Source organism: Mustela erminea, chromosome 8 (assembly GCF_009829155.1).
Source record: "Mustela erminea isolate mMusErm1 chromosome 8, mMusErm1.Pri, whole genome shotgun sequence".
In the NCBI taxonomy this organism is placed as follows: Eukaryota; Metazoa; Chordata; class Mammalia; order Carnivora; family Mustelidae; genus Mustela; species Mustela erminea.
The window spans coordinates 80,889,660-80,917,127 of record NC_045621.1 but is presented as its reverse complement, the minus strand read 5'-3'; the positions used below and the strand labels follow the sequence as shown (position 1 = coordinate 80,917,127).

General features: G+C 51.5%; 1 pseudogene; it reads left to right on the top strand.

Annotated features, from left to right (window-relative positions):
- The first annotated feature begins 5,744 nt into the window (after window positions 1–5,744).
- LOC116597086 lies at window positions 5,745–26,633 on the top strand (annotated as a pseudogene).
- The last annotated feature ends 835 nt before the right edge of the window (window positions 26,634–27,468 follow it).

Below are 27,468 nucleotides of genomic sequence, written 5' to 3'. Positions count from 1 at the left end.
TCCATGTCAAGAAGTTACTGTTTATGCCCTCTTGTAGGATTTTTATGGTTTCAGGTTTTGCATTAAGGTCTTGAAACTGTTTTGAGTTTAAGTGTCTGTATGGTGTAAGGAAGCAAAGTAATTGCATTCTTCTATGAGCAGAGGTCCAGTTTTCCCAACACCATTTGTTGTAGAGACTGTCCTTTTCCTTTTTGATATTCTTCCCTGCTTTGGGGAATGCTGATTGGCCACACCATTGTGGGTTTATATCTGAGCTTCTCTCTTATTCCCTAGGTCGCTGTGTGTATTTTTGTGCAAGTGCCATACTGGTAGGATGACTACAGCTTTGAAATATAACTTGAAATCTGGAATTGTGACTTGTCCAGCTTAGTTTTTCTTTCTCAACATTGCATTGGCAGTTCAGTATCTTTGGTAGTTCCATATAGATTTTTAGAAGTGTTTGCTTGAGTTCTTTTTGTTTAACTGAATGTCAATGAGCCAACCTATAGTACATCATTAGTTTCAGATGTAGTGTTCAATAATAGATCAGGTGTGAATAACACCCAGTGCTCAATGCATCACATGCCCTCCTTAATGCCCATCAGCCAGTTACCCTAATCCCTATCCACCTCCCCTCTAGCAACCCTCAGTTTGTTTCTGTAATGAAAAGTCTTTCATGGTTTTTCTCCCTCTCTGATGACTTCCCATTCAGTTTTCCCTCCCTTACCTTCTGATCCTCTGTGGTGCTTCTCCTATTTCACATATGAGTGAACCCATGTGCTGATTGTCTTTCTCTGATAGACTTATTTTGCTCAGCATAAGACCCTCCAGTTCCATCCAGGTGGATGTGATGGTAAGTCTTCATCCTCTCTGATGGCTGAATAATATTCCATTGTAGATATGAACCACATCTTCTTTATCCATTCATCTGTCCATGAACATCTGGGCTCTTTCCATGGTTTGGCTAGAGCAGATAATGCTGCAATGAACATTGGGGGGCAGGTGCTACTACTTTTCACTCAATCTGTATCTTTGGTGTAAATACCAAGTAATACAATTGCTAGGTCATAAGGTAGTCTATTTTTAAATGTTTTTAAGTTCTAGAGTATCTCCAAGATGGATTCTCTCTCAGGAGTTCTGACTCCCATCATCCCCACTCCTATGGAGTTCCCCCATTACACACAATGGCTGTTCCATGGATATTCCCAGGGCAACACTGGACTAGTAAGTGTCTTCAGGGTGTGCCCCCAGGCCATCTGGTGTGGCTGAGAAGCCACGAGCAATCCTGAACCCAAACCAAGGTTTTGGCTTTGCTGCCTTACTTGCACACAAACAGCAGTGCCTGGGTCAGGCCTTCACTGCAACCGCTGAGCCGGCTTAGTGAGGACCTTGCCTAGAACACTAGCCTCCTGACACTGTGAGGGCACAGCGAAGTCAAGCAATGCAAAGGGATTCTACATCAGGGTAGACAATGCAAGGTATTGTTTCACAGCAAACATGACCAAAAACATGTAAATGACAGAATAGTAAATAGTTCAATGTACACTATATGATGGCAGTGATGGGAAAAGTGAAGGATGGGGTCAGAAAGGGAAATAGGAGTTCCAAGAAGCAGGCTGGGGTCATCAGGAGGTAAGGGGTGTCTCACGGAGGAAGGGACCAGGAGGCTTGACACAGGTTCCCACAGGGCAGCATCAGAGTGTGCACTCTGCCTGACCCATGGCCGCCAGGGGCACTGGGGACATTCTAGCTCCAGAGGATCTACAGAAATGCCAATTGGCCTGAGTTGAGCTTCGTGGGACATCTTCTTTGTTCCTGGGTGTGCCTCCTTCTCTTCTTCTGGAAGCTGTTGATTCTCCTTTGTGTCCCTCTGAGCTGCACCATTTGTGCATTCTTTTATTGGTGTGGATTCAGTGCTTTTAGTTGACACAAATTCTTCCTGAAAAGAAGTGGAATAGAAGCCATCCTTGTTTCCTAAGTAGACCTGAATAGATTCCATAGTCATAGCCCTTTCCCAGGCCCCTGGGCTTTCACCTGCTCTCCAAGTCTAAGATTTTAGAAGACATCTTCTATTCTTAATAGGTTGAAAGAATTCATTTGGTTTTTTAAAATTTTACCAGAGTCACACTTTTCAGCATCTATGCAATGACCTGTAAACATTGAATGAACAATGTTTGACAGGATGAAGGAAGAATTGGCTTTGCAGTGCGATTTGGGGCAATGCTTACTCACTGTTGCCCCCGTGTGGCCACTCTCCAGATAGCACGTAGCCAAATGTGTTCCTATTCACCGGATTCAAGGGAGAATAAGATTGAAGATTGTTGGTTCCTGAATTCCTTATCTCCTAAAAACCATCCTCTAATTTATGAGCAATATTCTAAATCGAGTATATATTAAGTAGATATTCGGGTTATGGTCAGGGTCAAGTTACATATATTAACTATGGACAGCTTTGTGTATGTATGTCAGTTTTACCTGCCTAAGGTGGGAGAGGATATACTCACCAAAGCACTGAGCACATGACCTGTCCCCGGAAATAGGTCACTACACATAATGATTGTTTCATCTTAACTGAGGACCAGGAGATGGTCCTATAGGTACTTGGCAGGTAGCATCTGTGGCCAGCTGGCCATCTCCCCCTGACAGCCACACCCAGCTCAGCCCATCTTCTGCTCTGCTCAAGAACAGCAAACAGACAGACCAGGTGCAGGTGGGACTCCCTCCTGTCAGGCATGCCTTGCTTCTGATAGGTAGAGAAGTGAACCAGCTCACATGCACATGACATGTTCCTTTAGTTCCTTGCTATTTGCCTCCCCTTTCTGTCACCCGGGTCCTGAAAGTTCAACTCTTCTGAGAACTTGGGTTTGCAGATTTCTGTTGACATTTCACAGTGTAGATATGTGTTGCCTTTGTTCCCTATCTTGGGGTTGGAGATGAAGGCAGGAAAAGTCTGAAAAGTTGCTGCTCTGAAAGCAACAAAAAGAAATATCAAGTGTGCTCTGCCCCCAGCACATCAGGTTTGAAAGCCATGGCCAACTAGGTACTTCGTGTTCTACACAATGAGCTTTAGGGACTCCTGGATGCATGTGACATGAAATCGTACTGAAAGAAATCTCGTTACTGAACTTTTGCCTTGCAGAAGATAGTTCAGGGACACTGCCCCTCACCCATGCTGGCATTTCCCATCTGGCCAATGCCCAATCACACTGACATGTGTAGCCACCCAAGGGAACAGCTGTGACATCCTCCTGGAGCACCCCTGGTCTCCCTGCACCCCGGTCTGGCCAACCTTGCACAGCCCCAGTCCTCCCAAGCATCCCGTGTCATGACACAGCTGTGATCACCCTCCTAGAGTGTTCCCTATTCTTCTACCCCCAGGTCTGGCCAGCCCTGCACACCCCCAGTCCTCCTGAGTGTCCCTTGTCATAGCACTTGCCACACAAGGCTGTCATTTGTTGTCTCTCGCTCTGTCCTTTCTGCTTGGAGTAGATCTCTGTCACAAATGCCTGGCTGGGTGACAGGCAGATGAATGGTTTCAGGATCTTTTGTCCTGGAACAGCAGGCATCCCTCAAAACTCTAACAGGCATGGAGACTCTCTGTCCCTCTATGTGCCCCCAGCCTCGATGGAACCTAGTGTCCAGGACAAGGGACTTGGGAGTCCTCCCAGATGAAATTTATTCTCTGAAGGTGATCTCCTTCTGAGATTATTATGGAACCACATTGCATGGCTGTTCCTGTGGGACAGAAAGCACACTGCTGTATTGTATTCTCCTTGTACACTGTGGCTAACAAAGAGGAAACACACACTCACACTCACAAGTTCACACTTATGCCTCCATTTCTGAGCATCAGTACCATGGAAACAATAGTGAATTCCCATTGGGCTGCAGACCTGTAGACGTGCCATTCAAGGTGTCAACCGAGGAGGATGGAGATGGTGTACTGGCTAAAAGGATGGACGTCCTTGCCTCTAGGGGTGAAGAAATTAGATATGACCCAGAAGGCGCTGCATTCTACTCAAAGAAGGGACATGATCCTAGGATCTTTGAGACCAGGGATCAGCACTTTTTCTGGGAAGTCTTCTGTAAAGATTTTCTGTGAGGTTTTGCAGTCCATGTGATGTCTCTGGCAATGACTCCACTTTTGCATTGTGGCTTAAAAACAGCCACAGACTATCCATAACTAATGTTCCAGAGACACTTGATTGCAAGAACATAGGGGGAGATCCATTTGGCCCATAGGTGGTAGCTTTCCACACCCCAGATCTGCACCATGATGGATAATGGGGGAGAGGGCTCTTCTTTTCCAGTGGCAGACCGGGAAGACATTGGGATCTATCCTCCCTGACCCCAGGCCCTGCCCATGAAAGGAAAAAAAGATTATAGTGAGAATATTCCCCATGAAGGGTCCCATGAGAGTCTGGGAGTACAGGAAAGATCTGCAGGTGCTGAGGCAGGATCACTGGGGTGCTGAGTAGAGGGCAGCTGTCAGACGGGGCTTCAGGTTCTGAAGGACAAGGGGCCATGGAAGTTGGCGGTGGCCTCAGGGGGCAGGCTGTTTCTACCGTTCTGTGGGTTCTGTGCAGCTCCAAATGGCACAGTTTCCTCCTTGGGAGCACATGTTCTCTTGGGTTATGGCTCAAGGGTCCCCAATCTGAAGGGGCTCAGGGCCAAGACTCTGTGGAGTCTCTGTATGAGAACCTAATCCACAGTTGGGGTTCAGGTCTAGGGGCCTGGCAGGGCCCACCTGTTGCTGCTGAAACAGGCTCCCTGGGGGGCATAAGTAGAGGGTGGGTTACCCTGACATTCAAGGAGACCTGGACCACTCCTACAAGTGGCATTTAGAGCACTTTCTGCAGGCTTCCAGAGACACCACACGGGACCACAGGCCAGACCAGACAGCTGCACTGAAGGCCCCTGCTGCCAGAAACGAGTTTGACGGGGCTTTCCAGCCAATTCTCAGGGGGATTTCTGCCCAAATCGATGTCGATTTGGGCAGAAGCCGCCCTGAGAATTGGCTGGCATTGGTCGGCAATTCGGTCCACACACCATCCCCGTGCTGAGAGCGCTTTCTCTCTAGGAGCATGTTGCGACCATGCAAGACAGCAACCTGGGCCCACCTGCTCCTGGAGGCCCCCCCACAGAGGCGAGGTCCCCAGGTGCAGAGCTGAGTTAGGTTGTCAGCCTGAGCCTCAGGCTCCAGCTTCTTTTGGCAGAAGGGGACTCCAAAAGTGAGGGCTGCCTGATGTGGGCGTGCAGGTTTCTCCCACTCTGAGTGTTTCCCGAAGCTCCCAATGGCATCTTTCCTCCTGCGTGGCAGGAGGAGTCCTGTGGTATGGCTCAGGGGTCCCCAATCTGGAGGGCTTGAGGGCCAGGCCTCTGGGGACGAAAGCCGGAGAACCCAACCCTGCAGTATGGTTTGGCCTAGGGGCAGGCCACACCTGGCGGTGATGGAAGCTCCCCGGTGGGCTGGGCAGGCATTCAGAGGGTTCCCGGCTTCTGGCTGGCTGTGCATGCACCTAGGGTTTAGCGCACTCTCTTGCAGGCTTTGGGCGCAACCACGCAGGACCCCGGGCAATGCCCAGGCAGCTCCCCCTGAAGGCCCCCGCTGCCGGAAACGAGTTTGCCGGGGCTTTCCAGCCAATTCTCACGAGCTTTCCGCCCAAATTGACATCAATTTGGGCGGAAAGCTCGTGAGAATTGGCCGGCGCTGGGCAGTGATTCGGGCTGCAGCTGGTGTGGTGTTGGGAGTGCTTTCTTGCTAGATGTGTGTTGGGGCCGTGCAGAACTGCAATTTGGGTCCACGGGGCTTCATGCTGGCCCCCGCAGAGGAAAGCTCCCCAGGGGCAGATTTGAGGAAGTGGGTGAGCATTAGTGTAGGGCTCCGATTTTTGTTGGCAGAAAGGCGAACAGAAGGTACGGGTGGCCTGAGGTGGGCATGTGGGCTTCTCCAGCTCTGAGTGTTTCCTGCAGCTCCCAAGGGCACGGCTTCCTCCTGGGTGGCAGGCGGAGTCCTGTGGTATGGCTGAGGGTTCCCCAATCTGGAGGGCTTGACGGCCAGGCCTCTGGGGACAGAAGCCTGAAAACCCAACCCAGGCATAGGGTTGGGGCTAGGGGCATGGTATGCCCCAGCTGCTGGTGCAGAGGCAGCCTTCTGGGAAGCTGAAGGGGGGAGGGGGATTGGCCGATATTCATAGGTGACCCAGGCTGCACATGCACGAGGCATGTAGAGCACTTTCTTGCAGCGTTAGGGCCACGACCACGTGGGACCTCGTGCCAGGCCCAGTCAGCTCTCCTGAAGGCCCACGCAGCCAGAAAGGAGTTCTCTGGGGGTTTCTGGCCAATTCTCACAAGCTTTCTGCCCAAATCGATATTGATTTGGGCAGAAACTCGTGAGAATTGGCCAGCATTGTGCAGCAATTCAGGCCACACTCGCACCTGCTGTTGAGATCACTTTCTGGCTAGGTGTGTGTTGCAGCCATCGAGGAACTCAGGCCAGGAACACCCAGTTTTGTGGGTGTTGAAATCAGAAGGAGAGTCTTTGGGAATTCTCCTGGATAGAGACATGCTGGTGGCTTCAAGGGGCTTGGTGTCAGGAACCCTGTGGTGAAATTCTTGCCTGATGCTGGGTAAGTCAGGTTATCCCACAGGTTTTCCATTTCCTCCTTAGGAAATTGCTAGCAGGGAATGTTAAATGGCTCAGGGTTCCCCAGTCTGGAGGGCTTGGGGACCAGACTTCTTGGGATGGAAGCCTGAAAACTTAGAATTAGGGGCCAGGGACATGGCAGGCCAATCTGCCAGCGCTGAGGTGGGATCCCCAGTGGGCGATGTTGAGGACAGGTATCACGGGGACCATCAGGCTCCAGGTTGGTGACCAGGGGGGCCACTGAATGTTGGGGTGGCCTCAGGGAGCCATGCAGGTTTCTCCCCATCTGAGAGTTCTGTGCAACTCCAGATGGCAGTTTCCATCTGGGTGGCAGGCGGACACCTGATGTGTGGGTCTGGGGTCCACAATCTGGAGAGCTTCAGGGACAGGCCCAAGGGGACAGAAGCCTGAATACCAGACATAGGGTTCTGATTAAGGCATGGGGCATGTCAGGCCTGATCTCCTAGCACTGAGACGGGCACTCCAGGGGACTGAATAGACGGGGCTTTTGCCCACATGTGCACATAGTTTTTAGAGTGCCTCCTCGCAGGCTTCTGGCAACACCGCGCGGGACCCTGTGCTGGGCCCAGGCAGCTCCCCTGAAGCACTCTAAACACTGGGTGCTTGCATAGCCCAGGACACTCCAAATGCCTGCCCAACCTGCCCTCTACTCAACCCCCCATGGATTCCGCCTCAGCACCGGTAGGTGCAGCCTGCCATGTACCTAGGCCTGCACCCTAACCCAGGGCTGGGTTCTCAGGCTTCTGTCCCCAGAAGCCTGGCCCTCAAGCCCTCCAGACTGGGGACCCCTGAGCCATACTGCAGGACTCCTCCTGCCACCAGGAGGAAACCGTGCTCTTGGAAGCTGCAGGAAACACTCAGAGCAGGAGAAACCTGCATGCCCACCTCACCTTCCGCGACCCCTTCTGCCAACAAAAGCCAGAGCCCTATGCTAATGCACACCACCTCCCTCAAATCTGCCCCGGGGAAGCCTTCCTCAGCCAGGGCCAGCAGGGAGATAGATGCATGGGCCCTGCTTGCAGTCGCTCATGACCTCAACACACCCCTAATGAGAAAGCGCTCCCAGCATGGAGCCAGTGAGGGACCCAAATCGCTGCACAGCACCGGCCAATTCTCACTTCTTGCTGCCCAAATCGGTGTTGATTTGGGCAGAAAGCTCATGACAATTGGCTGGAAAACCCCGGCAAACTCGCTTCCAGCAGCGTGTGCCTTTGGGGAACTGCCTGGGCATGGCCCAGGGTCCTGTGTGGTGTTGCCCGAAGACTGCGAGAAAGCACTCTAAATGCCCGGTGCACAAGCGGCCCAGTTAGCCTCCAAATGCCGGCCCAACCCGCCTTCTACTCAGCCCCCAGTGAGCTCACCTCAGTACTGGCAGGTGGGCCTGTTATACCCCTAGGCTTGAACCCTAACCCAGGGCTGGGTTCTCAGACTTCCATCCCCTGAGGCCTCATCACTGGCAGGTGCTGCAGGAAACTGTCAGAGTGGGAGAAACCTGCATGCCCACCTCAGGCCATAATGCCCTTTGGCACCCCCTGCTGCCAAAAAATCCAGAGGCTGACGCTAATGCTCACACCCTACCTCAACTCTGCCACTGGGGAGCTTTCCTCTGTGGGGACCCTCAGGGAGCATCATGGCCCCGCTCGCAGTCTCGCAAGGCCACTACATGCAACTAGTGAGAAAGCGCTCCCAGCACGGGGCCAGCGCACCATCTGAATCACCACCCAGCGCCAGCCAATTCTCACGAGCTTTCTGCCCAAATTGGTGCCCAAATCATTGTCCTGTGTGGTGTTGCCCAAACCCTTTGAGAAGGTGCTCTAAAAGCCATGCGCATACGTGGCCAAACACTCCGTCTACTCAGCCCCCTGGAGTGCCCGTCTCATCGCTGGGAGACATTCCCCAGCCTTAAGCCGGCCTGACATGCCCCTATGCCTTAATCAGAACCCTATGGTATTCAGGCTTCTGTCCCCAGAAGCTTGTTCCACAAGCTCTCCAGATTGTGGACCCCAGATCCACACCTCAGGTGTCCGCCTGCCACCCAGAGGGAAACTGCCATGCGGAGTTGCGCTGAACTCCAGAGAGGGAGAAACCTGCATGGCTCCCTCAGGCTACCCCAACCTTCGGCGGCACCCCGGTCACCAACCCGGAGCCTGATGCACCCCGAGATGCCTGTCTTCAAAACCGCCCCTAGGTATCCCACCTCAGCACTGGCAGATTGGATCTTCTATGTCCCTAGCCCCTAACCCTAATTCTAAGTTGGGTTTTCAGGCTTCTGTCCCAAGAGGCCTGGCCCCCAAGCCCTCCAGATTGGGGACCCCTGAGCCACAACCTGGACTCTGCCTGCCACCCAGGAGGATACCATGCTGTTTGGAGCTGCACAAAACCTTCAGAGTGGGAGAAAGCAGCATGCCCCCAGAGGCCAACCCTCTTTCAGTGCTGCACCAGGCCACCAACATGGAGCCTGGGGCTTGGTCTGAGCCTATCCCTCAACTCTGGCCCTGGAAAGTTCCCCTCAGCTGTGGCCCTCAGGGGAGTCGAATGGGTCCAGCCTGTGTTCCCCAATGACCGCAACATGCTCCTAGCAAGAAAGGATTCTAGACCACTGGCACCAGCACAGCCCAAATCATCACCTAATGCCAGCCAATTCTCATGAGATTTCTACCCAAATCAATATCAATTTGTAGAAATCTTGTAAGAATTGGCCCAAAATCCCCTGGCGAACTTGCTTCTGGCAGCGTGTAGGGCACCCCCTGGATCTGGCCTAGGACAGGAGAGGTTATGGACCTAACCTTGTGAGAAAGCCCTCTTGAGCCAGGCGCACATGAGGCCAATGGCTTCCACTAATCAGCACCCTAGGGTGTCCGCCCCAGCGCTGATGGACTGGCCCTGTCATGCCCCTAGGCCCTGGCCCTGGCCCTAACCCTCAGCTGGGTTTTCAGGCTTCTGTCCCCAGGGGCTTGTCCCTGGAGTCCTCCAGATTGGGGACCCCTAAGCCATACCCCAGGACTCCACCTGCCAACCACAATGAGACAGTGCCTTTTGGAGCTCTTTAAAACCCTCAGAGAGTCATGCCCCCCAATGCCAACCCCATCTTTGGCGCCCCACTGGGCCACAAACACAGAGGCTGATGCTAAGCCAGACCTCCTCCCTCAACTCTGCCCCTGAAAGCTCCCCTGTGAGGAGTGGGCCATGTGGGCCCAGCCCGTGTTCCCAGATGGCCGTGACACACACCTACCAAGAAAGTGCTCTAGACCATGGGCGTCTGCGCTGGCAGACTTGCCACCCATAGCTGGCCAATTCTCATGAGCTTTCTGCCCAAATTGATATTGATTTGGGCTGAAACCTCATTAGAATTGGCTGGAAAAGGCCTGGCCAACTCGCTTCTGGCGGTGCAGGCCCTCCTGGGCCCAGCCCAGGGTCCCGAGTAGTCACAGCATTAACCCTTCAAGAAAGCCTTCTACAAGGTGGGCATACATGAGGACAAATGCCTCCCACTACTCAGCCCCCTGAGTGCCCACCCTGGCACTGGCAGTTCAGGCCTAACATACCATTAAGCCCTGTCCCTAAACCTCAGTTGAGATTTCAAGCTTTGTCCCCAAGGGTCTGTCCCTCAAGCCCTCCAGATTGTGGACCACTGAGACATACCCCAGGACTCTGCCTGCCACCTAGGCGGAAAGTGTGCCGTACGATTCTGCGCAAACCTCACAGAGTGGGAGAAACCTGCATTCTCAGCCTGAGGCCACCCACACCTTCAGCGACCCGCTGGGCTGCAAACACGGAGGTTGATGTTCAGCTGGCACCTCTCCATCTTCTCTGCCCGCAGAAAACTGTCCTGTGTGGGGGCCCTTGAGAGAGCCGCGTGGGCCCAGCCCTTGTTCCCGGATGGCCGCGACATGCACCCAGCGAGAAAGCGCTCTAGACCACAGGCTCCAGCAACACGAATTGCTGCCCCAAGCCAGCCAATTCTCAAATCGGTATCGATTTGGGCAGAAAGCTCTTGAGAATTGGTCAGAAAACCCCAGCGAACTCGCTTCCAGAGGCAAGGAACCCCAAGGACTCTGTGTGTGCCTGGCCTGGAGTCCCAAGTGGTAGTGGACCAAACCATGCAAGAAAGCCACCACGTAGGAGAACAATGACTCCCGCTACTCAGCCCCTTGGGGTGCCCTTCCCAGCGCTAGCAGATCAGGCCTGCCACGTGCCTAGGCCCTGGCTCTAACCTTTGGCTGGGTCTTCAGGCTTCCGTCCCCAGGAGCCTGTCCCTCAAGCCCTCCAGATTGGGGAACCCTGAGCCACACCCCAGGACTCTGCCTGTGACCCAGGTGGAAAGTGTGCTGTTTTGGATCTGTGCACGGCCCCCCCCGAGGCCACCCCCCACATTTGGCACCCCACTAGGCCAAAAACACGGAAGCAGGGGTCTTCACAAGAGACACATGGGCATGGCCCATGTTCCCAGATGGCCATGACACGCACTTGGTGAGAAAGCACTCTAGACCGAGGACACGAGTGTGGCCCGAATCACCATCTAACGCCGGCCAATTCTCATGAACTTTCTGCCCAAATCAATATCAATTTGGGCAGAAAGCTCTTGAGAATTGGCTAGAAAACCCCCTGCGAATTTGCTTCCAGAGCGTGGGCCCACAGGGCTAACACCTGGGTCTGGCCTGGGGTCCCGAGTGGTCACGGTCTGATCCCCGCAAGAAAGCCCTCCACGAGCCAGGCACACACCAGGCCAGTGCCTTCCACTACTAAGCCCACTGGGTTGTCCGCACTAGTGCTCACAGATCAGACCTGCCATGCCCCTAGTCCCTGGCTCTAACGCTCGGTTGGGTTTTCAGGGTCCATCCCCAGGGGCCTGTCCCTGGAGTCCTCCAGATTGGGGACCCCTGAGCCACACTCCAGACTCCACCTGCCACCCAGGAGGAAACCAAGCCCTTTGGAGCTGCACAAAACCCTCAGAGTGGGAGGAGCCTGCATCTCCCCCTGAGGCCATCCCCACTTTCGGCGCCCAACAGAGCCACAAACACAGAGACTGACACTCAGCTGGACCCCCTCCCTCAAATCTGTACTCGGAAAGCTACTTTCTCGGGGTCCCACATGGGAGCCGCATGGGCCCAACCCGTGTTCCCAGATCGCCGCAACAAGCACCTAGCAAGAAAGTGCTCTAGACTGTGGGCGCCAGCTCAGCCCAAATCGATGCCCAGTGCGGGCTAATTCTCACAAGCTTTCTGCCCAAATAGATATCGATTTGGGCAGAAAGCTCGTGAGAATTGGCTGGAAAACCCCCGGTGAACTTGCTTCTGGCAGCGCGGACCCACATGGTTGCTGCCTGGGCCTGGCCCAGGGTACTGAGCAGTTGCAGCCCAAACCCCGCCATAAAGCACTCTGTGAGGGAGGTGCATGCAAGGCCAATGCCTCCCACTACTCATCCCCTGGGGTGCCCATTCCGCCGCTGCTGGATCAGGCCTCCCATGCCCCTAGGCCCTCACTCCAACCCTAGGGAAGGCTCCAACTCAGCCTTCTGTCCCCAGGGGCCTCTCCCTGAGCCCTCTATATTGGGTACCCCGGAGCCACACCCTAGGAGTCTGCCTGCCACCCAGGAGGAAACTGTGCTGTTTGGAGCTGTGCAGAACTCTCAGACCAGGAGAAATCTTCTTGCCTCCCTAAGGCCACCCCAAAATTCGGCAGCTTTATTGGTCACAAACTCAGAGCATGATGTGCCTCCTGACCTTGTCCTTGACTCAACCCCAAGGCGAGCCTGCCTCAGCGCCAGCAGATTGGATCTGCTATGCCAATAAACCCTAACCATAACCCTAGGTGGCGTGGCCAGACTTCCATTCCCAGAGGCCTGGCCTCAACCCTGCCAGACTGGGGATCCCTAACACTCATGCTGGAACTCTGATGGCCACCTTGGTCACAATGTTGCCATTTGGAACTCTGCAGAACCCTCAGAGAGGGAGAAACCTTCATGCCCCCCCAAAACCACCCCCACCATCCGTGGCCCCCTGGCCACAAAGCCACATCTGGTGCGCTGCTGGACACATGTCCACAACTCAGCCCTGGGGGGAGCCTGCTTCAGCTCCAGCAAATCGGGCCTGCCATGCCCCAAGTGACTAACCCTAACCCTCGGTGGAGTGTACAGGCTTCCTGGCCCACAAGCTTGCCAGATTGGGGACCCCTGAGTCTTACCCCAGGACTCCACCTGCCACCCAGAGTGAAAGGTGCCTTCTGGAGTTGGGCAGGACCCTCAGAGTGGGAGAAACCTGCATGTCGCCTGAGGCATCCCCAGCTTCTGCGGCCGCTCTGGTCACAAACCTGCCGCCTGATGCCTGCCCTCAACTCAGCCCACCATGGAACCTGCCTCAGAACCGGCAGATCGGATCTGCCATGGCCCTAGGCCCTAACCCTAACCCTAGTTTGGGTTTTCTGACTTCAATCCCAAAAGGCCTGGCCACCCAGCCCCACAGATTAAGGACGCCTCAGTGATACCCCAAGACTGCACCCGCCACATGGGAGGAAACTGTGCCATTTGGAGGAGGAAGAAACCTGCATGCCACCCTGAGGCCACCCCCAGCTTCTGTGGACCCCCTGGACACAAACTCAGAGTCAGACATGCTGCCTGATGCCCAGCCTCAAGTCAGCCCACCAGGGAGCCTGCCTCAGCACCGGCAGGTCAAGTCTGCCATGCCCCTAGGCCCTAACCCTAAGTCTACCTTCTGTTTTCAGGCTTCTATCCCAAGAGGCCTGGCCCCCAAACTCCCCAGATTAAGGACCCTGAGTGACACCCCAGGAATCCAACCGCCATGTGGGAGAAAACCTTGCCATTTGGAACTCTGCAGATCCCTCAGAGAGGGAGAAACCTGCATGCCCCCCTAAAGCCACCCCCACCATCAGCGGCCCCCCTGGCCACAAACCCCAATTCTGCCACACCTCTGGATGCATTCCCTCAACTCAACCCCGAGGGAAGCCCGCCTCAGCGCCAGGGGATCAGGCCTACCATGCCCCTAGACCATAACCCTAAGTTGTGTTTTTGGGCTTCCTTCCCAAGGGACCTGTCCCCCAAGCTCTCTAGATTGGGAATCCTGGAGCCACACCATAGGAGTCCGTCTGCCACCCAGCAGGAAACCAGTCCATTTGGAGCTGTGCAGAGCCCTCAGAGCCAGAGAAATCTGCATGCCCCGCCGAGGCTCCCCCATGTTCTGCAGGCCCCGGCAACAAACCCGGAGCCTGATACACTGCCTGACCCCATCTTCATCTCAGCTCCTCAGGCAACCCACCTCAGCACCAGCAGTTCGGGCCTGCCACGTGCCTGGCTCAACTCTCTTCAGGAAACCCTGTCGACTCTAGACAGACCTGGAACTCCCCTGTCTGCCACAAAGCTCTGGGATCCTCCTTCCTTCTTCTAAATTTACACTGGCCCAAGGCTTTCATGAGAAAGGGAGAAGGCTACCTCCTGAATGCTTAACACCGCCTTTCCTCTTCTGTCCTATTTCTCTCCACTTTCCTTTCTACCTGGGCAAACTGTAAGTAACATATCAATGGAACATGTACATGTTCTGACATCTGAATCTTTTGTGGCAGCTTCCTGAGGACTTCTTAGGCAATCAGAAACTAGTGTATCCTACCACAGTGTGTTTGAAAATGATCATCCACAGAACAGGAGAGCGAAAATCACTCCATTTTCACCTCACTCTTCATGAAGTAGAACATGGTCTTCTTTTCTTCATTGATTTCAATTCCAATTCGTTTCCATGCTGTGATAGTTCCTTTGCTTCAGGGGTAGGATTCCATGATTCTTCACCTGCATAGAACACCAAGAGCTCATCATAACAAATACCCTCCCTAGGAACCATCACACATTTAACACACACCCTGCTCTCTAGAGCTTGTGCTCTAAGGTTGAGTCTGTTTCCTCATTGAGTCTGTTTCCTCATTGACCTATCTTTCTCCCCTCACTATGTTCATCTGTTTTCTTTGAGAAATTCCACAGCAGTCAAGTCATAGGGTATTGGTCTTGTCCTACTGATTTTGCTTAGCTTAATCCACCTAGATCCATCCACATCTTTGCAGATGGTAAGATTTCATTCTTTTTGAAGCTGGGTCCTATTCCATTCAGAAGATGTGGGAAATTATATATATATATATATATATACACACACACACACACACACACACACACACACACTGGTTTATATATATATATATATATACTCATCGGTGAATGGACATTGGGATTCCCTCCATTGTTTTGCTATGTTTGATGATGGTACTGTAAATATCACAGTGTTTGTACCCCATTGAATGTGCATTTTTGTGCCCTTTGGGAAAATACCTAGGAGGGAAATTGCTAGATCCTAGGGTTGTTCAGTTTTAAGCTTTTGGAGGAACCACCATACTCTTTTCCAGAGTGGCTGCAACAGCCCGCAAGCCCACCAACAGTGCAGGAGCATTCTGCTTTAAGCAGAACATTCCCTGCCAGCAATTTCCTAAGGAGGAAATGGGAAACCTGTGGGATAACCTGACTCACCCAGCGTGAGGCAAGCAGTCACAGAAATTCACCCCAGCTTTCCTGACACCAAGCCCCTTGAAGCCACAAGAATGCCTTTATCCAGGGGAATTCCCAAAGATTCTCCTTCTGACTTCACCACCCATGAAACTGCAGAGAAAATATGGCATGTCCAACTATCTAGATGGTCTACTGAGTGAAATTAGAAAGTCAAGCTTCCCTTTTAAAGCTCCCAAGGCTCCTTGGAATCCTTTTGAATTTTCCCTCTGCCCTCATTGGAACTCTTTGGAGGAAAAGAAACCATTAGGATACATCACCTCTGACAAAGGACAAGACATCATCCAAGTCTCTATCTGACCACAAACAGCCACCTAATTCTAGATGCCTGCCATTCCACCACAGCCTAGGCCCAATGGAATAAACGCAGTTAGATGAAGAAAACACACACCAAGTCAGTCTCATCTCCCCTTTCTAATCCAAGGGATTGGCTAGGAAAGAGGTGTTCCAAATACCTTTGTAAGCCAGAAATAAACAGAGAAAATGGGATCCCCTGCCATGGGCTCCCTGCAGGGAAACTCAGGAGCTCTGGCACCCACTCTAGATTGCTTCAGTTTGACTTTGTGGCTCCACTGGAGACAAGAAAAAAGCCCAGGAGATTTGGGGTGAAAGAGAAGTTTTACCTCTCATCCTGGCATGGATGTGACATTGCGCCCATTGCGCCTGCTATTTTCTCTGAACCCTGACGTCGTGGGACAAGCTGCACGACTGACTCAGACGCTGATTTCAAAACTTCAGGTCTTGGGGCGCCTGGGTGGCTCAGTGGGTTAAGCCGCTGCCTTCGGCTCAGGTCATGATCTCAGGGTCCTGGGATCGAGTCCCGCATCGGGCTCTCTGCTCGGCAGGGAGCCTGCTTCCCTCTCTGTCTCTCTCTCTCTGCCTGCCTCTCCATCTACTTGTGATTTCTCTCTGTCAAATAAATAAATAAAATCTTAAAAAAAAAAAAAAAAAAAAACAACACTTCAGGTTTCGTGGAGCCAGAGTGAGGAAGGGTTGTCAGGCGGGGATAAGCAGGCTCCTCCCACCTGAAGCCTGCACACCTGCTCCAATTCCTGAGAGGAGGAGAGAGGAGGAGAGACACATGCTTGCTTCTTAAGTGGTCATTAACTCACTTCTAAAGCTGACCAATGCTCTTGTCCTTTTTGGAGAAGCAAAAATACTCTTCCAAACAAACACTCAACTCCTCACTTCCAAACGCTGCATGAGTCGGGTTTGATGCCCCCCCCCCCCCCCCCCCCCCCCCCCCCCCCCGCCACCGGCTCCAGAGCCCCACCGGGAGGACCCTCCTGAACCATCCTGACTGCACATTACTTCCAAACCTGGGGAAACAGGGCATAACGCTGAGTGGGGGCCTGGCTCCACGGTTTGTTACCACCACTCCTCAGCCTGGAGAAGCAGAGACTGTATAGCTCACCACTCCCTCCTGTAAATACAAGCTGCAGTGCCTCACCTTTCAGGGTCTTTCACCCAGCACCTCACCACCACCGTCGTCAGACCCGACAAGCTGCACTGACTCCTCTTAAGGCTTGTTTCCCACTGCAGCTCGACACTGCCTCCAGTGGTGGCAAGCAGCATTGCCATGCCGTCCAGGGACTCTCGCACCACAGCTCACCACTCCCTCCAGTGGCGTGAACCGGCACTGCTGGGCCTTCCGTAGACTAATGCAGCTCCCAACCCCTCCACAGGTCTAAAGCCACATTGGCACTGTCCCTCCAGATTGGGGAATACTGAGCCACACCCCATGACTCCACTTGTCACCCAGGAGGAAACATGCCATTTCAAGCTTCACAGAACCCACAGCAGAGGAGAAAGCTGCATGACCCCCTGATGACACCCACACTTTGGTGAACACCCTGGCTCTAAATCCGGAGCCTGACACCCAGTCTGACCACCGCCCTTATCTCAGCTACCCTGGAATCCCGCCTCAGCACCAGCAGATTGGGCCTGCCACGTCCCTAGGCCCTAACTTTACCCTAGCTTGGGTTTCAGGTTCCTGTCCCCAGAAGCCTGGCCCCCAAACCTTTCAGATTGGGCAACTCTGAGCCACACTCGAGAACTCTGCCTGCCACCCAGGGCAAAACCGTGTCATTTGGAGGTGCGCAGAACTCTCAGTGTGGAAGAAACCAGCATGTGCCATGAGGACACCCCCAACCTCAGCAGACACACTGGCTACAAACCCAGAGTCTGATACTCTATCTGAACCATGCCCTCCCCTCAGCCTCCCAGGATCCCAGCTCGGCACCGGCAGATCCACCAGCTATGCCCCTAGGTCCTAACCCTAACCCTGGGTTGGGTTTTTAGGCTTCCATCTCCAGAGGCCTGGTTCCCAAACCCCTACTTTGAGGACCACTGAGTCACAGCACAGGTGTCTACCTGCCACTCAAGAAGAAACCATGCTGTTTGGAGCTGAGCAGAACCCTCAGCAGAGGAGAAACCTGCATGAGACATGAAGACACCCCCAAATTGACGGACACACTGGCTACAAACCCAGAACCTGATACCCTGTCTGAACCACACCCTCCACTCAGCCCCCCTGGAATCCCACCTCAGCAATGGCAGATCTGGCCTTCTATGGCCCTAGGCCCTAAACTTAACCCTAGGTTGGGTTTTCAGTCTCTGTCCCCAGAGGCCTGGCCCTTAAGCCCTCCATGAGGACCCCTGAGTCACACCCCAGGAGTCTGCCTGCTACCCAGGAAGAAACGGTGCCATTTGGAGCTATACAGATCCCTCAGGTCAGGAGAAACCTGCTTGCACCCACCTTCAGCAGCTCTCCTGGCTATAAACCCAGGCCTGACTCCCCAGCTGAAACCCTCCCTCCACTTAGCACTCTTGGGATCCCATTTCAGCACCAACAGATCAGGCCTGCCATGCACCTAGTCACTAACCCTAATAATCCTAGGTTGGGTTTTTAGGCATCCATTCCCTGAGACCTGACCCCCAGGCCCTCTAGTTTGGGATCTCTGAGCCACATCCCAGGATTCCACCTGTCACCAAGGAGGAAACTGTGCTGTTTGGAGCTGCAAGGGAGAAACCTGCATGCCCCTCTGAGGACACCCCCACCTTCAGCAGACACCCTGGCTCTAAATCCAGAGCCTGACTCCCCCACTGATCACTGCCCTCCACTCAGCCACAGGGGGATCCCGCCTCAGCATCATCGTATCGGGCCTGCCATGCCTCTATGCCCTAACCCTATCCCTACATTAGGTTTTCAAATTCCATCCCCAGAGACCTAGTCCCCAACTCTCCACATTAGGCATCCCTGAGTCACACCCCCGAAGTCAGGCTACCACTCAGGAGGAAACAGTGCCCTTTGGAGCTACAACAAACAAACAAACAAACAAACAAACAAAAAAAAAACCTCAGAGTGGGAATCATCTATCTGTATGCCCCCTGAGGACACCCCCACAATCAGTGGTGAACCTTATCATAAACCCGGATCCTGATGCTCCATCTAACCCCGACTTCCACTCACTGCCCCTGAGATGCTGCTTCAGCACCAGCAGAATGGGCTTCCCATGCCCCAGGCACTAACTCTAACCCTAGGTTGGGTTTTCAGGCTGAGACCTGACCCCCAGGCCCTCCAGTTTGGGGACCTCTGAGCAATACCCCAGGACTCTGCCTGCCACCAGGAAGAAACGATCCCTTTTAGAGTGGCACAAAACACGCAGTGAGGAAGAAACCTGCATGTCCCCCTGAGAACACCCCTCACCTTCGGGAGAAACCCTGGCTCTATATCTGATGCCCCTTCTAACCCCACCCTTCACTCAACGCCTGGGGATCCACCTCAGTACCAGCAGATTGGGCCTGCCATGCCCCCAGTCCCTAATCTTACCCTAATTTGTGTTTCAGGCTTCTATCCCCAGAGGCCTGGCTGTGACACCATCCATACTGGGGACCTCTAAGCCACACTCCAGAACTCTGCCTGCCACCCAGGAGGAAACTGTGTCATTTGGAGCTGCAGGGAACCCTCAGCATGGGAGAAACCTGCATGCCCCCCTGAAGCCACCCCCACCATCGGTGCTACCCCCTGGACCAGTAACCCCAAGCCTGAAGGTCAGCCTAACCCCCTCTCTGAACTCTGTCTCTGAGAGCTAACCTCAGTGGGAGCCCATAGGGCAGCCGCATGGGCTGGCCCTTGGTCAGGACAGTCGCAAAACACACCTATTGAGAAAGTGCTCCCAACACTTGGTATGCTCCTGGCCTGAATCGCTGCCGAACGCCAGCCAAGTCTCATGAGATTTCTGCCCAGATGGATATTGATTTGACAGAAAGCTTGTGAGAATTGGCCAGAACCAGCGGCAATCTCACTTCCAGTGGTAGGTCCTTCAGGGGAGCCGACTGGACCTGGCCAGTGGTCCCGAGTGGTTGCAGGCCAAAGCCCTGTGAGAAAGCGACCTAAACACAGCGCACACAGGGCCCAGATCGCCTCAAATGCTGACCAACACTGCCCTCCGACTAGCCTCCAGGGAAGCCCGCCTCAGGGCTGGCAGATCTGGACTGCTATGCCCCTAGACCCTAACGCTAACCCTGGAATGGGTTTTTAGACTTCCATCCATTGAGACCTGACCCCAGGCCCTCTAGTTTGGGGACCTCTGAGCCACATCCCAGGACTCCATCTGTCACCCAGGAAGAAACTGTGCCTCCTAGAGCTGTACAAAACCCACAGCGAGGGAGAAACCTGCATGACCCCCGAGAAGACCCCCAACTTCGGTGACACTCTGGCTCTAAATACAGAGCCTGACGCCCCGTGAGACCAGCACCCTCCACTCAGCCACCCCAGGATCCCACCTCAGCACCAGCAGATTGGGCCTCCCACACCCCTAGGCCTTAACCATAACCCTAGGTTGGTTCAGGCCTTAGTCCCAGAAGCCTGGTCCGAAGCCCTCCAGACTTGGGACCTCTGAGCCACAGCAAAGATTCCGCATGCCACCCAGGAGGAAACCGTGCCCTTTGAAGATGCACATAACCCTCAGCACAGGAGAAACCAGCATGCGCCCTTGAGGACACCCCCAACTCGGTGAACACACTGGCTACAACCCCAGAGCCTGACGCCCTGTCTGAACCACTCCCTCCACTCGCCCCCCTGGAATTCCCCCTCAGCACCAGTAGATTGGGTCTGCTATGCCCCTAGGCCCTAACCCTAACCCTGGGTTGGGTTTTCTGGCTTCTGTCCTCAGATGCCTCCCCAAGCCCTCTAGATTGAGGATCCCTGAGTCACATCTGGGAGTCCACCTGCCAAACAAGAAGAAACCATGCCATTTGGAGCTGTGCAGAACCCTCAACGAGGGAGAAATCTGCATACCCCATGAGGACACCCCCAACTTCAGCAGACGCACTGGCTACAAACCCAGTGCCTGATGCTCTGTCTGAACTATACCCTCAGATCAGCCCCCTGGGGATTCTGCCTCAGCACTGGCAGATCAGACCTGTTATGCCCCTAGGCCCTAACCCTAACCCTAGATTGGGTTTTCAGGCTTCCATCCCCCAAGGCTTATTCCCCAAGCCCTCCAGATTGAAGGCCCCTGAGTCACACCCCTGGAGTTTGCCTGCCACACAGGAAGAAACTCTGCCATTCAGAGCTGCGCAGATCCCTCAGTGCAGGAGAAACCTGCATGCACCCCTGAGGCACCCCCACCTTCAGCTGTCCCCCGGCTATAAACGCAGACCTGACACCCCATTTGAAACGCTCCCTCCACTCAGCATTCCTGGCATCCCACATCAGCACCAACAGAACGGACCTGACATGCCCTAGTCACTAATCCTAAACCTAGTTTGGGTTTTAAGGCTTCCATCCCCTGATACCTGACACCCAGGCCCTCAAGTTTGGGGACCTCTGAACCACACCTCCGGACTCTGCCTGGCACCCAGGAGGAAACCATGCCATTTGGAGCAGCACAAAACCTTCAGTGAGGGAAAAACCTGCATGCCCCCGGAGGACAACCCCAACATTGGCGGACACCCTGACTCTAAATCTGGACCCTGACACCCCATCTGACTCCTGCCATCCACTCAACCCCCCAGGGATACCGCCACAGTATCGACATATCCAGGCCTGCCATGCCTCTAGGCAATAGCCCTAACCCTTGCTTGGGTTTTAGGCTACCGTCCCCAGAATCCTGACCCACCAGCCCTCCAGGTTGGGGACCTCTGAGCTACACTCCAGGAATCTGCCTGCCACCTAGGAGGAAACTGGGCCATCTGGAGCTGCGCTCAACCTCAGTACAGGAGAAACTTGCATGCCCCCCTGACAAGACCCCCAACTTCAGTGGACACACACTAGCCTTACGCCCTTCCCTTCCTGAGGATTCCGCCTCAGTACTGCAGATCAGGCCTCCTATCCCCCTAGGCCCTAACCTTAACCCTAGGTTTGGTTTTCAGGTTTCCATCCCCAAGTCCTGGTCCCCAAGCCCCAGGTTGAGTACCCCTGAGTCACACCCAAGAGTCTGCCTGCCACCAGCAGAAACCACACCATTTAGAACTACACAGATCCCTCAGTGCAGGAGAAACCTGCTTGCCCCTTGAGGCCACCCTACCTTTTGTAGCCCCCCGCTATAAACCCAGGCCTGACTCTCCATCTGAAAACCGCCTTCCACTCAGCGCCCCTGGGATCCTGCTTCAGCACTGACAGAATGGGCCTACCATGGCCCTAAACCCTAACCCTAACCCTAGGTTGAATTTACAGACTTCTGTCCCCAGAGACCTGGTCCCCAAGCCTCCAAATTGAGGACCCCTGAACCATACCTCAGGAGTCCACCTGCCACCGAGGAGGAAGCTGTGCCCTTTGGAGCCGTGCACAGCCCTCAGCACAGGAGAAATCTGCACGCCACCCTGAGGCCACCCCCACCTTGGGCACCCCCTGGGGCCACAAACACAGCCTGACGTTCAGCCTGACCCCCTTCCTCAACTCTTGCTGCCTAGGAACTCGCCTAAGCAGGGTCCTCAGGGGAGCTGCGTGGGCCAACCTGTGGTCACAGAGGGCCAGCCTGTGGTCACAAAACCCAAGGTTGGATTTTCTAGGTCACACACACCTAGAAAGAAAGAGTGCCTAACGCCTATCAGAATTGCCACACAACGCTGGCCAATTCTCAGGAGTTTGCCCAAATGATATCAATTTTGGCAGAAAGCTTGTGAGAGTTGGCCTGAGACCCCCGCCGGGCTCACTTCTGGTGGCAGGGACTTTCAGGAGAGCCGTCTGCGTGCAGCCCAAGTTCTGGAGTGGTGGAGGTCTGAACCCTGTAAGAAAGTACTCTAAAGACCAGGTGCAAGGGTTGACTGAGTCACCTTAGAATGCCGGCCAGCACCGCCCTCTCTTCGGCCCCCTGGGCAGCCGCCTCAGCGCTAGCAGTTCAGGCTTGCCATGCCCCTAGGCCCTAACCCTAGGGTTTTCAGGCTTCCACCCCCTGAGACCTGACCTCCAGGACCTCCAGGTTGGGGACCTTTAAGCCACACCCCAGGAGTTGGCCTGCCACCCAGGAGGAAACTGTGACATTTGGAGATGCAAAAAATCCTCAGAGCAGGAGAAATATTCATGTCCCCTGAGGACACCCATAAGTTCAGCAGCGAGCCTAACCACAAAACCGGATCCTGACTCCCCATCTGACCCTGCCCTCCACTTAGCCCCCCGCGGATCCCACCACACCACCAGCAGATCGGGCCTGCCATACCCCGAGTCCTTAACCTTAACCCAAGGTTGGGTTTTCAGGCTTCCATCCCCAGAGGCCTGGCCCTCATGTCCTCAAGATTGGGAACCCCTAGATGTGGGACACAAAAATGATGGATAGATATCCATTGTTCATGGATGAAAAAAAAATAATATTGTTTTAATGTCCTTAGTCCCCTATAGCCATCTATAGATTCAGTAAAATATCTATCAAAATTCTAGTGGCATTTTTCATAGAAATTTTAAAAATCCTATAATTCATCTGGAACCCCAAAGGAATGTGAATTAGCCAAAACAATCTTGAAGGGGAAAAAAAAGTCCTGGAGACATTATACTAACCGATTTCAAAATACACTCTAAAGCTGGAGAAGTCAGAACAGTATGGTGTAAAAACAGACACTGGGCAAATGGAACAGAATGAAGAGCCCAGAAATAAATCCAAACATTTATGGTCAATTGATCTTTAGCAAGTTACCAAGAACACACAATGAGAAGGAGAGTTTCTTCAGTAAATGCTATTGGGAAAACCAGTTAGCCACATACAGAATAATGAAATCAGACCCTATCGAGAACTCTATAAACAAAAAAGCAACTCAAAATGGGTTAAAGACTGGCACATGGGTGACTCAGTCAATTAAGAGGCTGCCTTCAGCTCAGGTCATGATCTCGAGGTCCTGGAATCCAGCCCTGAGTTAGGCTTCCTTCTCAGTGGGAATCTACTTCTTCTCCCTCTGTCCCTTCCCACCATTCATGCTCTCTCTCGTCCTCTCTTTCAAACAAATAAATAAAATCCAAAATGTGTTAAAGACTTAACTGCACTACCCAAAACTATAAAACTACTGGAAGGAAACATGGGGGAAAACTTCTTGATATCCCTCTTCTCAGTGATGTTTTTGGACATGACACCAAAGCACCAGCATTAGAAGCAAAAAACAAATGAGATTACACCAAACCAAAAACCTTCACAACAAAGGAAACAATTACCAGAGTGAAGAGACAACCCATCGAATAGGAGAAAATATTTGCAAACCACACATCTTATAAAGGGTTAATATCCAAAATACATAAGGAAGTTAGACAACTCAATAGCAAGAAAACAAATAATCCAATTTTAAAATGGACAAATAAAATAGCCCAGAAATAGACCATACAAAAATTGACAATTAACTTATGAAAAAGAGACAAGAATATACACTGGGGAAAGGACAGTCTCTTTAGTAAATGGTGTTGGAAAAACTGAGGAGCCACATGCAAAAGAATGAAACGACTACTATTTGACACCATATACAAAAATTAGCTCAAAACATTATAGACATGAGGGGTAACTGGCTGGCTCAGTTGGTGGAATATGTGACTCTTGATCTCAGGGTTGTGATGTAGAGCCCCATACTGGGTGTAGAGATTGATAGCAAAACCTAAAGAAATGGATTGGAGGTTTTTTTTTTAGATTTTTTTTTTTTTCTTAATTTGACATGTAGAGATCACAAGTAGGCAGAGAGGTAGGCAGAGAGAGAGGAGGAAGCAGGCTCCCTGCTGAGCAGAGAGCCTGATCCGGGGCTTGTTCCCAGGACCCTGAGATCATGACCTGAGACAAAGGCAGAGGCTTTAACCCACTGAGCCACCCACGCACCCCTGGATTGAAGATTTGATGTAAGGCTTAAAACTATAAAACTCTGAGAAGAAAACACAGGCAATAAACTCCTAGACATGCATCTCAACAGTGGCAAAAAAGCAAAAATAAAGAAGTGTGAGTGCATCAAACTAAAAAGCTTCTGCACAGGAAAGGAAACCATCAGCAAAATGAAAAGGGAATCTATGGAATGGGAGAAAATATTTGTAAATAATATATCTGATAAGGGGTTAATATCCAAATATATAGAGAACACACACAAATAAATAGGAAAAAAACTCACACAATATGATTAAAAAGTGGGTAGAAGATTTGAATAGACATTTTCCAAAGAAGACACATCATTGGCCAACAGGTACATGAAAAGAGGCTCAACATCATTCGTCATCAGGGAGACACAAATCAAAACCTCAAAGAGATCTTACCTCACACCCAAGAAATAACAAGTGTTGGCAGGATATGGAGAAAAGGGAACCCTTGTGCACTGTTGGTGGAGAAGAAAATTGGTATAGCCACTGTGGAAAACAGTATGGAGGGTCTTCTAAATCTAAAAAATAGAACTATCCAACAATTCAGAATTCTTCTTCTGGACATTTATCCAAAGAAAATGAGAACACTAATTCAAAAAGATAACTGCACTTCTATGTTCTGTGCAGCATCTTTTCAATAGCTAAGATATGGAAACAACATAAGTGTTCTTCAGTGACAAAGAAAATGTGTCACACACACACAGACACAAGAATACTATTTAACCATAAGAAAGAATGAAATCTTACAATTAGTGACTACATGGATGGATTTTGAGGGTGTCAAGCTAAATGAAATAAGACAGAGAAAGAAATACCTTATGATCTCATTTGTTATGTGAAACTAAATAAAAACAAACCAAGCCTATAGATACAGAGAATGGATAAGTGGTTGCCACAGGCAGGGGGCGGAGTGTGGGAGAAGTGGGTGAAAAGGGCCAAAAGTTACAAATTCCAGTTGTAAAATAAATAAGTTATGGGGGTATAATGTACAGCATGGTGATGATAATGAGATACTGTATTGCATATTTAAAGTTACTAGGAGTCCTTAAATATTTATAAAATTTATAAATATGTTTATAAAATGTACATTATAGTAACAATGCATGCTGACAGATGTTTACTAGACTTAGTATGATGATCATTTTGCAATATATACAAGTATCCAGTCATTATGTTGTACACCTGGAACTAATATAATATTAAATGTCAATTATACCTTATTTAAAAAAAAAGAAAAGAAACAAGAAAGAAAGAAACCAAATTCATCTACAGAATCAACACAATCCTTACCAGAATCTGAGATGACTTCTTTGTAGAAGTTGAAAAACTGATTCTAAAATTCACATGGAGTTGCATGGGACCCCATATAGCCAAAACAGTCTTGAAAAATAAGAATAAAGTAAGTAGATAGCCTCGCTGGCATCCCAGCTGGCTATTGCTCTGTAGAACGCATAGATTTGGTCACAGCTGAAAAAAGTTTGCATGAAACTAATGGGAAACGTATTCTAGGAGACACACCTGCAAAACATTTTAAACTAAACTCTGCCACTTACAGAAATAACCAGATAATAGCCCAGGGTACTCCCATTTTGGGGTGGGGTTGAGGGGGATAGTGGTATGTGGTATGGTTGATCGCCAGCATCTGCCTGTCCTGTTGAAGAGACAAGGTGGTTTTGAATCAGACAGGTTATGTCTAAGGGTTTTGGTTTTATGGAGTTCATGGATGAACTTGTACAGAAGCAAACCCCGACAGGATGCCAGGGAACAGTGGGACTGGGGTCCAAACCAGTGCTTCTGAGTGCAGCAGTCACTAAAGGGAGCTATGTGAAGCCAGTGAAATATGATCAGTTGTCCATTTGTAGCTACAACCAGTGTTTCCAGCAGTACCAGACTACCATGCCTAGTGGAGTTATGACTAGAACACAGGCAACAACAGCTACAGTTACTCCTCAAGCGACTATCCCCAAAGCTGGACACGGACATAGGAAGAAGTTGAAGGTAATGCCCCCAGTGACCCCAGGCCAGAGCTCAGTGTGGCTGAGGCCAACAAGGAGTTCATGGAACAGAGTAAGGAGCAGTATGTTCACTGGTAGTCTCTGTACAGTGTGTCTTCAGAGACCCCACCATGACATAGCCACGACAAAAGACTAGCCAGAATGAATGATGTGAGGGAGAAGACAGAATCCTTTTCAAACAAATTGTTGTGAGAACTTTTACCTTTTTCAGAAATACGATTTTTGAATAGTCAGCGATCAACTATTCCTTAAATTAGGACTATTCCTGCAATACTGCTCTTTTCATTTGATAATGAACCATTTCATTTGAGTTTGAAATCCAAAGGACCACCAGTATTGAAGAGGACTGAGCAAGGATGATACTTGTATTTTTTGGAACAAGAATTATTTACCCAGATAGGGCTACCCACACTCCTGGGGATAAAGACAGTTTAGGATTATTAGCCAAAGTGGATCATGTGATTCAAACAGTTACTAACACTCAGGTTTAGAGCCTTCTCAGGTGACAGGCATTGTAAATCATTAAGATTACCGTCAGAATACCTGGGTTACGTGCCGTATGTCAAAGAGTGGGCAATCTCATCTGTGGCATTTCAGGTAACCATCCATGTACAAGCCCTCCAACCCCACTCTTGTGTTTCTTGTCCTTAATTATATAAATTCATTAAGCAAGTATAAATTTATAAAAAGAGAACTCAGGAAACCAGGACTTGATGATTTGCAAAATTCTCAACATATCTAGATTGCGTGATAAAATAATGAGGCTCATCCGATGACCAAAATTGAATGGACCTAGGAGAGGATGTGGAGTGGGTAAGGTGAAGAACTGAATTTGGAATATTAGAGGTGAGAAGAAGAGCCCATCTCTGTATGGTGGGCAAACCACATTCTCAGGGCTGTTACTGAACCACTGCTCCACTGCAGCTGCTTT